This window comes from Electrophorus electricus, chromosome 7, assembly GCF_041902795.1.
Source record: "Electrophorus electricus isolate QZ-2024a chromosome 7, ASM4190279v1, whole genome shotgun sequence".
NCBI lineage: Eukaryota > Metazoa > Chordata > Actinopteri > Gymnotiformes > Gymnotidae > Electrophorus > Electrophorus electricus.
The window spans coordinates 2,760,456-2,773,445 of record NC_137503.1 but is presented as its reverse complement, the minus strand read 5'-3'; the positions used below and the strand labels follow the sequence as shown (position 1 = coordinate 2,773,445).

At 46.1% G+C, this 12,990-nt stretch overlaps 1 protein-coding gene across 1 annotated transcript in view; it reads right to left on the bottom strand.

The window, feature by feature from the left end:
* The window catches only part of LOC113584538 (uncharacterized), a 105,738-nt gene that overhangs the window by 10,840 nt on the left and 81,908 nt on the right, over positions 1-12,990 (bottom strand). The window lies entirely within an intron of this gene.

Below are 12,990 nucleotides of genomic sequence, written 5' to 3'. Positions count from 1 at the left end.
ACGGATAAACATGTATCCTTGGGCCTCTTTTCAAAGCGGCGCACTATTCATCGCTACGAATGCAGGGGAAAATCTCCCTTTGAAGATTCAATTACTGCAGAGAGGGGCAGAAGGTGTTTCCGTGCAGCCTGAATGGACTATTTACCGAACAAATCGCTATTGGAAACCGTCGCTCGACCTAATGGGTATGAAGGGGTCTGATTAGCATACCCAGAAAGCCAGGATGGATCCGCCTCGGTCATTAGGCAGGTGGACCTTAACGACACATGGACTGAACATGTCGGCCGTATGCTTTGCAAATTTCGTCAAAACCTTAGGATGTGCCATCGTGCATTACCCAAGATTCTTGTCTGGAGTTCTGATTTGATAATCGGAGTTGGAAACATTTTCATAAAAAGGTTCTCTTGAGAACATTGGATTGCTCTGCCCTTAATCAGGCGTTTCAATTTGCTACAGAAACACTTAACAGTTGAATTTTCCATTCTTTGAGAAATTTGCTAATTTTCACCTATTTCTACGGTCCTCTTTAAGGTCCGCACATCATGTGGCCTAGTGGTTAACACTCCTGTGGGTTTTACATGTTGGTGGCTGTCCTGCTGCGTTCCTTTTAATGAATGTTTTCTGACAAAAACCCACCGATGGATGAGATCAAGCAGTGCTTTGCAGAATTTAGCCGTGGGAGGAAGGAAAGACCACGATACGGTGTGTACGTCGGCCTGGCGGAAGGACGTCCCCTTTAAAGTCTTCACTCCGGCAGGGGGGTGGGGCGTAACGGGTGAAGTTTTTAACAGTCTGCCTTGGTAGAAACAGCATGAGGAATTTAAATCAGTTTTAACACAAACCCTGCTGCCTAAGTGCAGTTTGGTCTAGCTGTGAAACTCAAGCACTGGACTGGCCCAGACTAGAGTGTGCTGTCTTGTGCTCAGCACAAAGTTCCAGTTGTCCTACTTAAAGTGTCCTGTTTAATTATTGTTTTGTACCATGTGTTCATGTGTGATGGATACGGCACTGATCTACAAAGTACAACAAAACAACAACAATCAATCAAAAAAACAGGTGATTGTCGTCACACAAGACTGTTCTATGTTTACATTTATTTTGGTTGGACAAAACCTTAAAGGCTAAAGTGACCTGAAAATGAGAAATTTGAAAATTAATTTTTACATCTATTATATTTATTAAACTAATACACTTAAGTTTGCAGAGACAAGGGTAATCGTGTTTGACATGATGCTAATGATAACACAAGAAAGGAATTCAATCTTTATAAAAAGGAAATTAATTATATATTTCACTACACTTAAAAAAAACCCTCAAAATAATTAGTCATTATTAAATCTTTCATTTAATTCTTGTTCTGTGTGTTTTATTCTTGATGGCACAAGGCACAACCTCATAATACAACACGAAAATTCACCCTGGAAAACCCTTTAAAAAAAAAAAATCCCTTTTCCCAAAACTGGGCTAATGTGTAATGCCTGTGACGTGTGGCATTGCAGTCATTAATGTTCTCTACACATAGCCAAACTCAAATGCTAAAGAGACACTAAAGGTAGCGTTTGAAAATGTCACTCATGCACTCATAACCCATATTTCACATCTGGCTTTGAAGTGGCACAAAGGAAGCAGAGCTAATGGAGCCCAGTCTAATGGAGGCCAAACAAACAGCTCCTCTGCTCGGAGGCAAATGACGCTCCCATTCTGCAGAGTGGTCGCCGTGCGTGGTGGTAGGTGTGAGCGCAGGGGGCAGAGGGTCATTGTCTGGTCAGCGCTGTGGGCGCTAATACCTTCAGTGCACATTTTATTATTTTTATCCTTTTAAGATTTCGGTCGCCTTGTTTCTGCTTGGAATGTATCATATTTAAATCACTTAGAAATTTTGAGACAGGCAGAGAGAGAGAGAGAGAGAGAGAGAGAGAGAGACAGAGAGAGAGAGAGCGAGAGAGAGAGAGAGAGAGAGAGAAGAGACTGGCTTCTGGAAACAGCTGTTACAATGCCATGGCATGCTTGGGCCTGCTGCTCTTTTGTACAGGCCCTCGCCTGTTCACAGGACAGATGTGGAGAGAGCACGTAGTTTGAGCTGTGGCTGTGCTTCAGCATCAAATGGTTCCACTGCACCGGTGTTGCCAGAATGGGCATCGCGTGGGCGTTTTAGTGCCGTACTCTCCCTGCACACACAAGGGCCAGCAGGGCTTGCTTTCATCTTTAATCCTTTAATATATGCGTAGGACGTCTACTGTTTCTTTGTTTGCTGTTGTAACTCTGCATATTCCTTTAGGATCAATAAAATATCTGCATATCTGTCTGTCTGTCTGGGTCTATATGTCTGTCTGGCCCATCTGTTTATATGTCTGGATGGGAGTAATTCTGAAAGTGTGATCTTCATTTTCTTTTGAGCCTAAGACGACAACAGGGGGGGAAAATATTTTAAAATGTTAATCTTAAAGATGATAATCTGATTATCTGTATTACAAATAGCAGCATTCATTTTAGATTGTTTTGGATAATTGGCAATGAATACCAAACAAGACAATGGCTAAAGTCAAAGAAATAAAGGATGGAATTTTTTTTGTTTTTCTTTTCTGGCTGTTTGGTCAGGTGGTGAGGGGGCTGTGTAAATGTGTGAGAGTGGGTGTAAACCCTGTGCACTTAGCTTGTCATTACGTAGGTCGACATTTCATCACTATCAATGAGCTCATCATCCAGGAATGTGGCATGTTGCGAAGCCGTTTCTGAGATGATCTTTAAGAGAGCCGTGGCTCTGCTGTGGCAGGCGTGCCAGCAGACGCACCACCAGGCCTTGTGGGGGTTTTTTTCCTGCCATATATACACAAGAAGGAGATTTGTGCCTTTAAGAAACGGAGCGTGCCCGTATGTATTCAGTTTGTGTGCTGTTTAAAACTGTTGGCTAATCAGGAAACGCAGACTGTCCATGTTGGAGGGTGACGCTCTGAGATTTACTGCTGAGACAAGTCCTAAAACAGAATCCATGTTTAAAAAACCACCAGGAAAAGTGAAATGCTGGAAGAGTGTTATTCCTGACAGCTGGATTCCGAGTCTCTTGTTACTCAAAGTGCATCGGAGGCCTTCAAAGGAGTTGTGTAAATATGGCCCATAATCCTCTTCTCCCCAGTCACTATCAAAACTGGGGCTCTTTGCGAATGGTACATGCGTTTACCATTACACCCCCCCCCCCCCCCCCCCCCCCCCCCGAGTGCCGCTCGGTGCCCGCCGTCATTAGCACTGACACAGTCAGCTGGCCGCACTAATATGGTATGTGCTCCTAAAACACCGTCTGTAGAGTACAGCCTTCCCCCCTTAGCCATGCTTACGTTATACACATTAATAATTAATCCCAAGACTCATCCAAACCAGAACCTCTGCCTCCTCTGACAATGTCAGAGGGGCGTCAGAACCCTCAGCACGGTGGGGGGGTGAAGGAGTGTACTTCATTTGCACCAAGGTCAGCTGACGATCGAGGGCGCGACCCCTCGTGAGCACTCTTCCTGTTGCATCCTCGTGCCAGTAAGCTGGCCCAGGAAAACCGAGAAGGCCTTTATCTCACCATTACGGTGTGAAATCTGGTTAGTAATTGTTCTGTTTCAACAGCCTTTCTGTGGCATGTGCAAACAACTTAAAATAGCACCTGGGCGGAGGTGCTCAGTTACTTAGCACGGTGTTCGATAACATGAAGAGGGACATGCAAATATTGGTAGGGCAATTAAGGCCAGTCTTGTTTGCCCCAAAGTAGAGACGTAACCCAATCCTGGCCATTATGAGCGTGCTCAGAACGCAGTTGCGAGCAGCGCCGGAGAGTCATGGCTCACTTTTCGCAAACGGCCATCTTCACCATCGTGCAAATGCACTTGTAATGTGATGAGATTGAAAGCACCACCCATTTCTCTCTCTCTCTCTCTCTCTCTCTCTCCCTCTCTCTCTCTCTTTGGTTCCCCTCACTCCTGCTCTCCCCGGGGACTTACAATGGACTTCTGGAAAGGAGGCGTTTACGGGATACTTCTTTTATTTTTTTCACCAAACAAAAAGGAGAAGACTTACCCCCATTAGTAACTCTACTCCCATTTACTCTGAGTTCACCTGGGTAGAAGCTAACTGCACATACACACACACACACACACACACACACACACACACACACAAGCACCAGGCTGGGTTTTATCTTCCTAAGTGCAAAAGCATTTAACCAAAACGTTAATGGTGTCATTTAAAATAACTCTCTGGCCTCATGCATCTGTTTCCATTAGTAAACACTGCTGCTCATAAAAGTTGTAAAATTAACATTACAGGTTTTCTTTAGGGTAAGACAAAAAATGCACACACACAAACCTCTTCACAAAGTCACTCCAAATCAATGTTAGGAGCATAAAAATCGTTTTAGTTTTTTTTTTTTTTTTTGTCTTTTTTCTTGCCAAAGGTCAAACAGATTGCTCACTGCTGACAGCATGTATAGGTGCACTCTTAGAGATCTGTTCAACTCTCTTTCTTCTTACCACCTCAGGAGGGCATTGATATAAAAAAAAAAAGAAGAAGTACCCAATCCATACCCAGGCCTGATGCATTTATTTCTAGTGGTAGGTTGTCTAAGATAGGGATCTTTAAAAAAGAATTTCTAAGCCTCTTCCCCGTTTCGGGGCATTCACTGAGGGAACGCAGTAACAATAATAATCCATTAAGCCATCCGCGGCTCACGACAACAGCACATACCTCTCCTGTTAAGTGCTGGGTTATCCACGCACTCGCTGGGAGCACTGAATGAACACACTCCCACAGAGAGGCCAAAGACGTGGAATAGGTTGACTAGGAAAAGCGCTCAAAAAGTTACAGTCAAAAGATCTAAAAGGATCCAACCCCCACAACCTAGCTCACCTTAGGATTGCTCAGAGTCTTTTTATAATATTTTTCATTTGAATGGTAATCAGAGATGTCGGAATGCTATATGAACATTTAAAGTTAAAAATAGCCTCGCATGTTTAGTGGATTCGGTTCAGGAGGCATGCTGTTGGGGGGTGGGGGGGTTGAATGTGTGATTAGTCAGAGCCACTGAAACCCTGGGCTTAGATGGCCAGTCTGGAGACCTTGGCAGCAGGGCTGGCAAACAGTACATTTACTCAGGATCACCCCATCAGCTGCCACCCGCTGGCCTCGGTGCACCCAGGAAATTAGGACATCATGCAACTACGAGAAACACATGACAGCTGAGTAGCTCGGGACAGCCGCTCCAACTGGAAAGGGAGTGGTTGGGGCGAATTAGCCGGCATGCGGGTCCTATATTAAACGCCTCCTGTGTTCCGAGGTGTTTGGGAAAAGAAGCGTGATTTGTGGAAAGCGCTTGCGTAACCGGGAGAGACTCGAGCGCGAGCGAGTGGAAATGCGGCGCTAATGCCGGCACGACAGTGTTCAGGGCACAGGCTGTTCTCACGGAGCCGGACGAAGGGTGGGAGAAGGCCAGAGCCCCTGAGCTGGGGGCTCAGCGCTCTAGAAGAACAGCAAAAGGTCACCAAATGCTTTCATTAATCAGCCAAAGCAGGGCGAGACGTGCAGAGGAGAGCTCATTAAACAAATCTGCAGATCTCTTTCCTGGTGCTGGAAGAAGCACACGAAGAGAAAGACAAGCCACCAATTTTCCACTGTTTGATTTTTAGAGATCTGCTTAATGATATAAGTAGTGAATAATGTAACATCAGTCTCTGGGTGGATTTATCATATCCTTTGTGGATTTTGACTGAGCAATCGTGCATTTTTAAAAATGTATTTATTTATTTTTGTGGAAAAGTTCAAAATGAACAGGAAGAGAAATCTATACAGCTGAAAGTATGCATGGCCGTGAATGCTCTGATACAACTATAAAAAGGTAGGGAAAAAAAGACATTAAAACATAAAAACAAGCCAATGATCTTCTGTGTTGTGTAAGATAGCGTTTTATCCAAAGTCTTGTTCTCAAAAAACAAAACGAGAACCAAAAGGAAAGAAATAAAGACCAGAAGAGTTATCTCATTACATATTAATAAAGTGTTTGAAATCAGCTCTTTAAGGCGCTCTCTTTATTTCAAGCACTGTTACAGGGAGAATGTGTTGGCAATGACTAATGTTTCACATTGTTAAATATATCTATTAATGATTTTTCCGGGAGGCTTTGAAGTCGGGAGCATTAGAGAGCTGTAAATCACAAAGTTGCCTGCTGTCTGCCTGAGATCCCCTTATCTGAGCAATTACATGCAGAGAGAAGGATCTGCTTAGGATCTATCTGTTCAGTCTCAGCCCCCCCCCCACACACACACAAAAACTTTAGTTGCCATGACTTACACTCATTTCTCATTTTACTTTAGCTGTCATGAGTTACACTCATACCAGAGCTTGACCCTGCCTGAATTCTTTAACCCTTAATGGTTTTCCCCCGCGATTAGTGACATGGGAGTTCATCGTGTACCGGCACCTCTGACGCCGATTGGCTAAAACGCACTTTGCGTGCACTTGTCCCCGTAAGAGGAGGCATGGGAGTCCTGTTCTCAGCTCGCCTGTACGGCTGCTGGAAGCTGCCTGAGAATCGACAGTCATGCACCAGGTCCTCTAACTGCCCCGCTAAGTGCTAAAGTGTTTGGGGCATGTCCGCACAGGGCAGAAGTCAGGTGTCAAGGGGCAGAGGGCAGGGGCCAGGGATGATGACTTTGGCCTAAAACCCTCCCCCCCCGTTCCTGCAGTGATGAAGAAGAGAAAAAAAAAAAACTAACGTTACTGACATTAAAAATGTTTACCAAGGAACAGAGCCTGCAGGGCAGACACTATGTACACTTTCAAGCGACAGAGCAAGATAATCTCGTCTTTCTTCATTTGTAAAGTTCTTACGGGGTAAACAATTTCTAAGTACATTCTTGGACAGATGGGCTTGCCTACTCTTTACAGTCTTATCGTAGCCTGATTGTCAGTGTGTATTAGCCAGTGCTTTTAATTCTGTGGGACGGGCCTGTGTCTGATGGATGGGGTCTGGAGCGCATGCTAAAGGTAGAATATGCCATTAGGCAGAAAACAGGGCCTTAACCAATGACCCCCTCTTCCTGTCGTTCCACTGACCTTTACGTATAATTAAACAAGAAGTCCACGCAGCTCAAAATGGGAATCAGAGAGCTTTCACATTTCACTTTTCACCTCACTGCTGGACTCCAGATATTTCGCTGCCTGTGTGAGCTGGGCTCTCGCGCTGAGTATTTGTGCGGCTGGATGGCAGAGGCCCATAACCAGATGATTTGGAAGCCATAATGCGGTTCCTGCGTCGCGGTGGGGGTGCGGACTATGCAGGGGAGGGTGGAGTTTCTCATGGCGGCGGTAGGCCGTGGGCCCTCCATCCTAATGAGCGTGGTCATAAATAAATGCGTGGCTCTGATTAGCCGCCGTGCCGTGGAGGAGCTGGCTCTGCTGCCGGGAGATCAGGAGGAAGATGAGGAGGGGATTTAGTGAGCGGCCCAGGACGGGGGCTACATGCCTGGGTCTCTGCGGCGAAGCGGGCCCTCGGCAGAGGGAGATGGCCTTTGAGCAGATGCCACTCCTGGTGTCAACTAGCTGGGGCCTCGGCGATGGCCTTCTGTCAGTTAATCTATTAAGCCCTGTCTCAACGGGGCGTTCAGGGTACAGTGAGAGCAGGCCAAGACTTGAAGCTGCTTCAAAACTGGGATTAGCATGGATGGGTGTCATAAAGGCTCCTTCTAGAGGACCTCATCACGAAGAAGACAGATAGTGGGCTTTATTATAAAAGGAAACTTCAGTGTAAACCTGTGCGGGTAATACATGCAAGCCATATGCTGTCCTATATATGCTTATTTTTGTCTGTGTGTCAAATATATCCAGGCGGGCTCATCTGTAAATGTAGCTAAAAGTTAGAACCTTTAATAATAGCTAAGATTAATGAGGGTCAGATTTGTAACTGTTCAATCCACAATTTATAGTCCATGCCTGACCCGAGCCTGCCGAACTAGAGCTCGGCTTACGCAGAATTACAGGAGGAATCAGGGAGAAATATATTAGCAGCAGGCCTACTTCAGCAATTGTGCCAGCTGGTGGAAGGCAGACCAAGGCAGGTCACCTGGCACTGAAGGTCACCTCTTCTAGATAAAATGATGAAGTGCTCGCCCTTTAATCAAATGAGACACGACACATACTTCCCATGCCTCATGGCAACTGGCTTTATTTACCAACCAAATGACCAGTTGGTTTAATTTAATGGGCCAATAGGATTATACGCAGAAACAAATTACCTAAGTGGACCTACTCTGGATACCAAAATTTTTAACAATGATGGAGGCCATGGACATGCCGGGATGTGTTATTTCGTTATGCCCCTGTGGCCCGGCATCTGTCAGCGTACGGACGGGACGCTGTGTGTGTCGCCGGTGTATGAAGACCCACAGCTGCTGCACTTGAGCTGGCTTAGAGGGACCCCCCCCCCCCCCCCGACCCTCAGGACAACACAGCACCAGGACACTACAGCCTCAGGACAACACAGCACCAGGACACTACAGAGCATCAGACAATACAGCAAGAGGACACTACAGTATTAGGACAATAAAGCACCAGGACACTACAGCACCAGGACAATACAATATGAGGACACTACAGCCTCAGGACACTACAGCACCAGGGCGATCCAGCACCAGGGCGATCCAGCCCAGGACAAGCCCCTGAAGCTCCCGTTCTCTAGTATTTTGTCTTATCTGGGTTTGGAAGTCAGAAGACTTGTTCTGTGACTTCAGTCTGTAACAGTCAGTAACCTTCAGAAAGTGCAAACACACACCAGTGTTACTGGAACACAGGTATCCTATATCTGCCCATGCTTCTCTCTGCTTCACTTAGCTGACTGTCCACTAATCCACTTAACCAATAGTCTACAACTGGTGTCCTCAACCTACTCGTGAATAAAAACAGGACATTAGTCCAATTCATTTGCAGCATGAATTGTTGTGAAGAGTTTAGTTTCCAGCATGTTGGATGCACATTTTAGTCAGTGCAGAAAATAGGGCATCCTGTCAGATCATTTATAGCATTTGGCACCCTTCACCAAACACTGGTGAATAAAACAGTGTGATGGGTGATAAATGTTTCTGCTATGCATGTGAATTACAATCAGTTGTTGGGCATTTAATATCCTGTGCACACGTGTGTATGTGGTGCAGGATGATGTTAACCTTAGAACAATAGGTTGGGCCGCACCTACAGACGGGCTAAGGTCAGGGATGCCCACAGACTTGGCACGGGACTCTGATCTTGTACACAGCCTCCAAAAATAGGCCAGGGTTGTGTTCCACTGCTGGTGGCCTCCACAGTGAGTCATCAGGTGTCCCAGCATGGGAGCCAATAATGGACTGAGGTGTCACTCCACAAGATGTGTGGAACGAGTTCCAGGTGACGTCTGGGATTCCTTGTCTCCACACCATTACACACAGACAAAACTCCAAAGTCTTATTACCTTACACTGTGCCTTAGTTTAGGAGGAGTCTATTTGAGGACCACGTACGCACCTATTTTAGAAGGAGTCCGTGATCTCAACATCCATCATACAAATGATTCAGAAGCCAATTTGATTTCCTGTTAGCCACATACTTAGTCCAGATGTGCAGTTACGGTGGATTTGAAGGCTTAGTCTTTTTCGATGTTATTTCATGTGGATTTGACAGACACATTAACAAGTGTGATTGAAGAGAGTCAGAACGAAGTTGATCCTCCCTGATCCCCCATTCGGCAGTGAGGTGCTGGGTCGGACCTCAGTGCGTCAGAGGGCAGGGACTACGGGACACAGAGACCCCCTGCCTGCAGTGTGGGTCAGAGGGCAGGGACTATGGGACACAGAGACCCCCAGCCTGCAGTGTGGGTCAGAGGGCAGGGACTATGGGACACAGAGACCCCCAGCCTGCAGTGTGGGTCAGAGGGCAGGGACTATGGGACACAGAGACCCCCAGCCTGCAGTGTGGGTCAGAGGGCAGGGACTATGGGACACAGAGACCCCCAGCCTGCAGTGTGGGGTGGTGCTCTGTGCTCAGTGTGAGGGGGCACCCTGTTCACTTACTCACAGAAATGGACCCCCACCTCTAGACCATTGCTGCAGGCCATGACGCTCATGGCATTTGAGCCCCAGGTCACGTTCAGCTTCCAACCAGGCATGCCACACCAGAGGGGCTGAAGCACAGGAGATCTCCCATATTTGGGGGTCCATGGCACACCATATAAATGTACATGAGCGAATTTAATGAAGTTTAATCTCCAAGATCTGTGTGTGTCATTATACGAGCAATAGATCACAGGTTGAGAGGACAGCGAGACCTGGGGTTTGGCGGGGGTGGGGGAGTGCGAGGAGGGTCCTTTCTCACTTCACTGAATCCTCTGCACCATTTAATCAGATAGGGTGGAGAGCCCTCAACCAACACACAGAGTCCTCCAGAATGCTAATAGATGTAGCTCTAAATTATATTCCTCTTTAAAAGAGTTGTGCTCATGACATGTTGTTTTTATCAAGGAATGCAATTATACTTCATCCTTAATATCTCAGAGCCTGTCAGCCTGCACGAGGCTTGCCAACTGCAATCAGAAATAACTGTCCCTTCAACTTAATGAAAAACAAGTACTAGGCTATAAACTTGTAGTCATCATCTATCCAATCACATTGTCTTGAGTAATTAAAATGATTAGCTTAATTAGCTTAATTAACTAAATTTGACTACAGGACATGGCCATATGGTGGAGCAAAACAAAGATGGGAGCTAATTAAAGTTAAAATAATGCAGGTTTTAATTAACTCAACCCTCAGGCATCAACATTTTCAAATTTATCCAAGCTGATAATTAAAAAGTCCTCTTGCCCAAGCAACATTTCTTCTTGGAGCTAATTAAATCTGGAAATGAATTAGCAACATGACGCTCCAAATATTAATTCCTGCTAGAAGATGACTTCACTTTCTAATGAAATTAATTAGGCGCACTGGACTCTCAATCAGACTCCGGCTATGTCCGTGAGCACAGACCTCGCGTAGTGCAGCACTGGTCTGCAGGCTCCGAGGCATGAAATTTACAATGGTAATGTAAGCTCTTTAACCGTGCGCCTCTCTTAATATACCAAATGAACATGTAGATCTGTGTGTGCCACCAGCATCCTCGTCCTACACCCGAATGGTGGGAGCAAGCTGGCAGAAATATATGTGCCCACCCCTTTCTGTCTCGCAGTGTGTGAGGCATATTAAGCCCCGTGCTGCTGAACGCCATGATTGCGGACATACTGGTGTGAGAAGATCCATGGTCTGGAGATTTCTGGTGTACGCGTGTGTGTAGGAGTAGTATTAATAATAAGAGCTGAAAAGTAATTTATGTAAAGAGACAGATTAATAAAAAGCCTTCCTTATTTTGCTTTGTATCATTGGTTTTGTCCCACTGCAATGATTCATGATTCATGTCTTCATTAGCTTATCTCAAGGGCATAGTCCAAACCCAGGCCCCATGGTTCTCTGTGTTGTTGGTTCTCTGGGCTTGGACACCACATCTCACCTGAGACGTCTTATTTGGGAGTGCACTGAGCATAGAGCAGCACACGGGCCGGCGTGAGTAAACCCTTTGATGGCTTTGGCTATCTGAGTCAGCTCGAGACAACAGCTCCTCTGTTTTTCTGTGCCTCTCCTGTTGCCAGACTACGGATTTGCATAGATAGCATCTCCAGATCCAAATTACAATTGAGGCTCATTTCGAAAGGCCGGAGCTGAATCGGTCAGAGATGATCTCCTCCGCTGAGCCTCAGAGAGGACAAAGTGGAGGTCTCTCAAGGATTCCTTTGGATTTATCGTCATTTTGAGTGTTGTTTTATTACTCTTACCATCAGTTGTGCTGTGAATCAATTTGCCAACACAATGCAATGGGCACACCCAGCTGCCGAGCAAACAGACAGATGATGAGACAATATTTACTCAAGATTGTGCTTGATGTATTGAGGGCCTTTGTGTGTTCACCTAAGCTTATGGCTAATAATTGTCCGCGTTCTCGGCCGATTGTGATACGGCTCGTCCCGGTCGAGCACTATCCATCAACAGGGCGGACACACAATTGCAAGTGAGCGGCACAAAGAACACGACCCACCTAATGTGCTTTGTCAAAGCAATCAGGCCTGTCCTAACGGAGACCTACCTCACCGGCCAGGGGAACACTGCCTAATGACAGCCTACTGCATGCAAAGCTTATTTTCAGATCTCACTGACCATAGCCTGTGAAGCAGGAATTCCTGCCCAGTATTTTACAGATGCCTCGGAGATCGGCCCCTTTTTTCCCCGTTTTCGTGCTTTTGTGACATTCCGTGTCCATGTTTGTGGCGCTTCACTCTGCTCGAGCTTTTCAGAATTGAAATAATTGTGCGCATGGCGATCTCCAGTGAGTCCCTGTCAACCCAGACATCAAACCGCAATTTGCAAAAGCTCCATTCTTTTGATTTTGTGCCATTTTAATTACCAATGCTCTCTGGTGGCCGAGCTTTCCAGCATGGAAATAGTTCGTGATCCCATTATGTTCTTCACTGATGAATATGACAACACTTGGAGAGCTGATGGTCAGAATGAGCACAGCGACTTCTGGAAACAAACAAAAAAAAGCAGAGATCACAACAGACTAACGAGCCCCTTCTTTTAATGGCACCCACACAGAGATATTAGAGAATAAGGAATTAAAGGTAGAGCTGGATACTCTTCTCTGTCAGGCGGGGTGCGATATGGTACGGAGCTGAGAGCAGAGCTAGTTAGGGCTCACTACAAAGCCATGTCAACATGCCCACCAGCCACGCACGCCGTCTCAGTGCCAGAGCAGTCTGTGCTTTCTCAGGCTCGCGACACCGTTTCATGTAACCGCCCCCTCACTTAAACGCCATTAAAATCGGAAGTATAATGTGTTTTCCTACTCGTTTCATTATTTAAGAGCTTCGCTCACTCATGCCGTCTCGCGCCGAAACACAGGGACGATT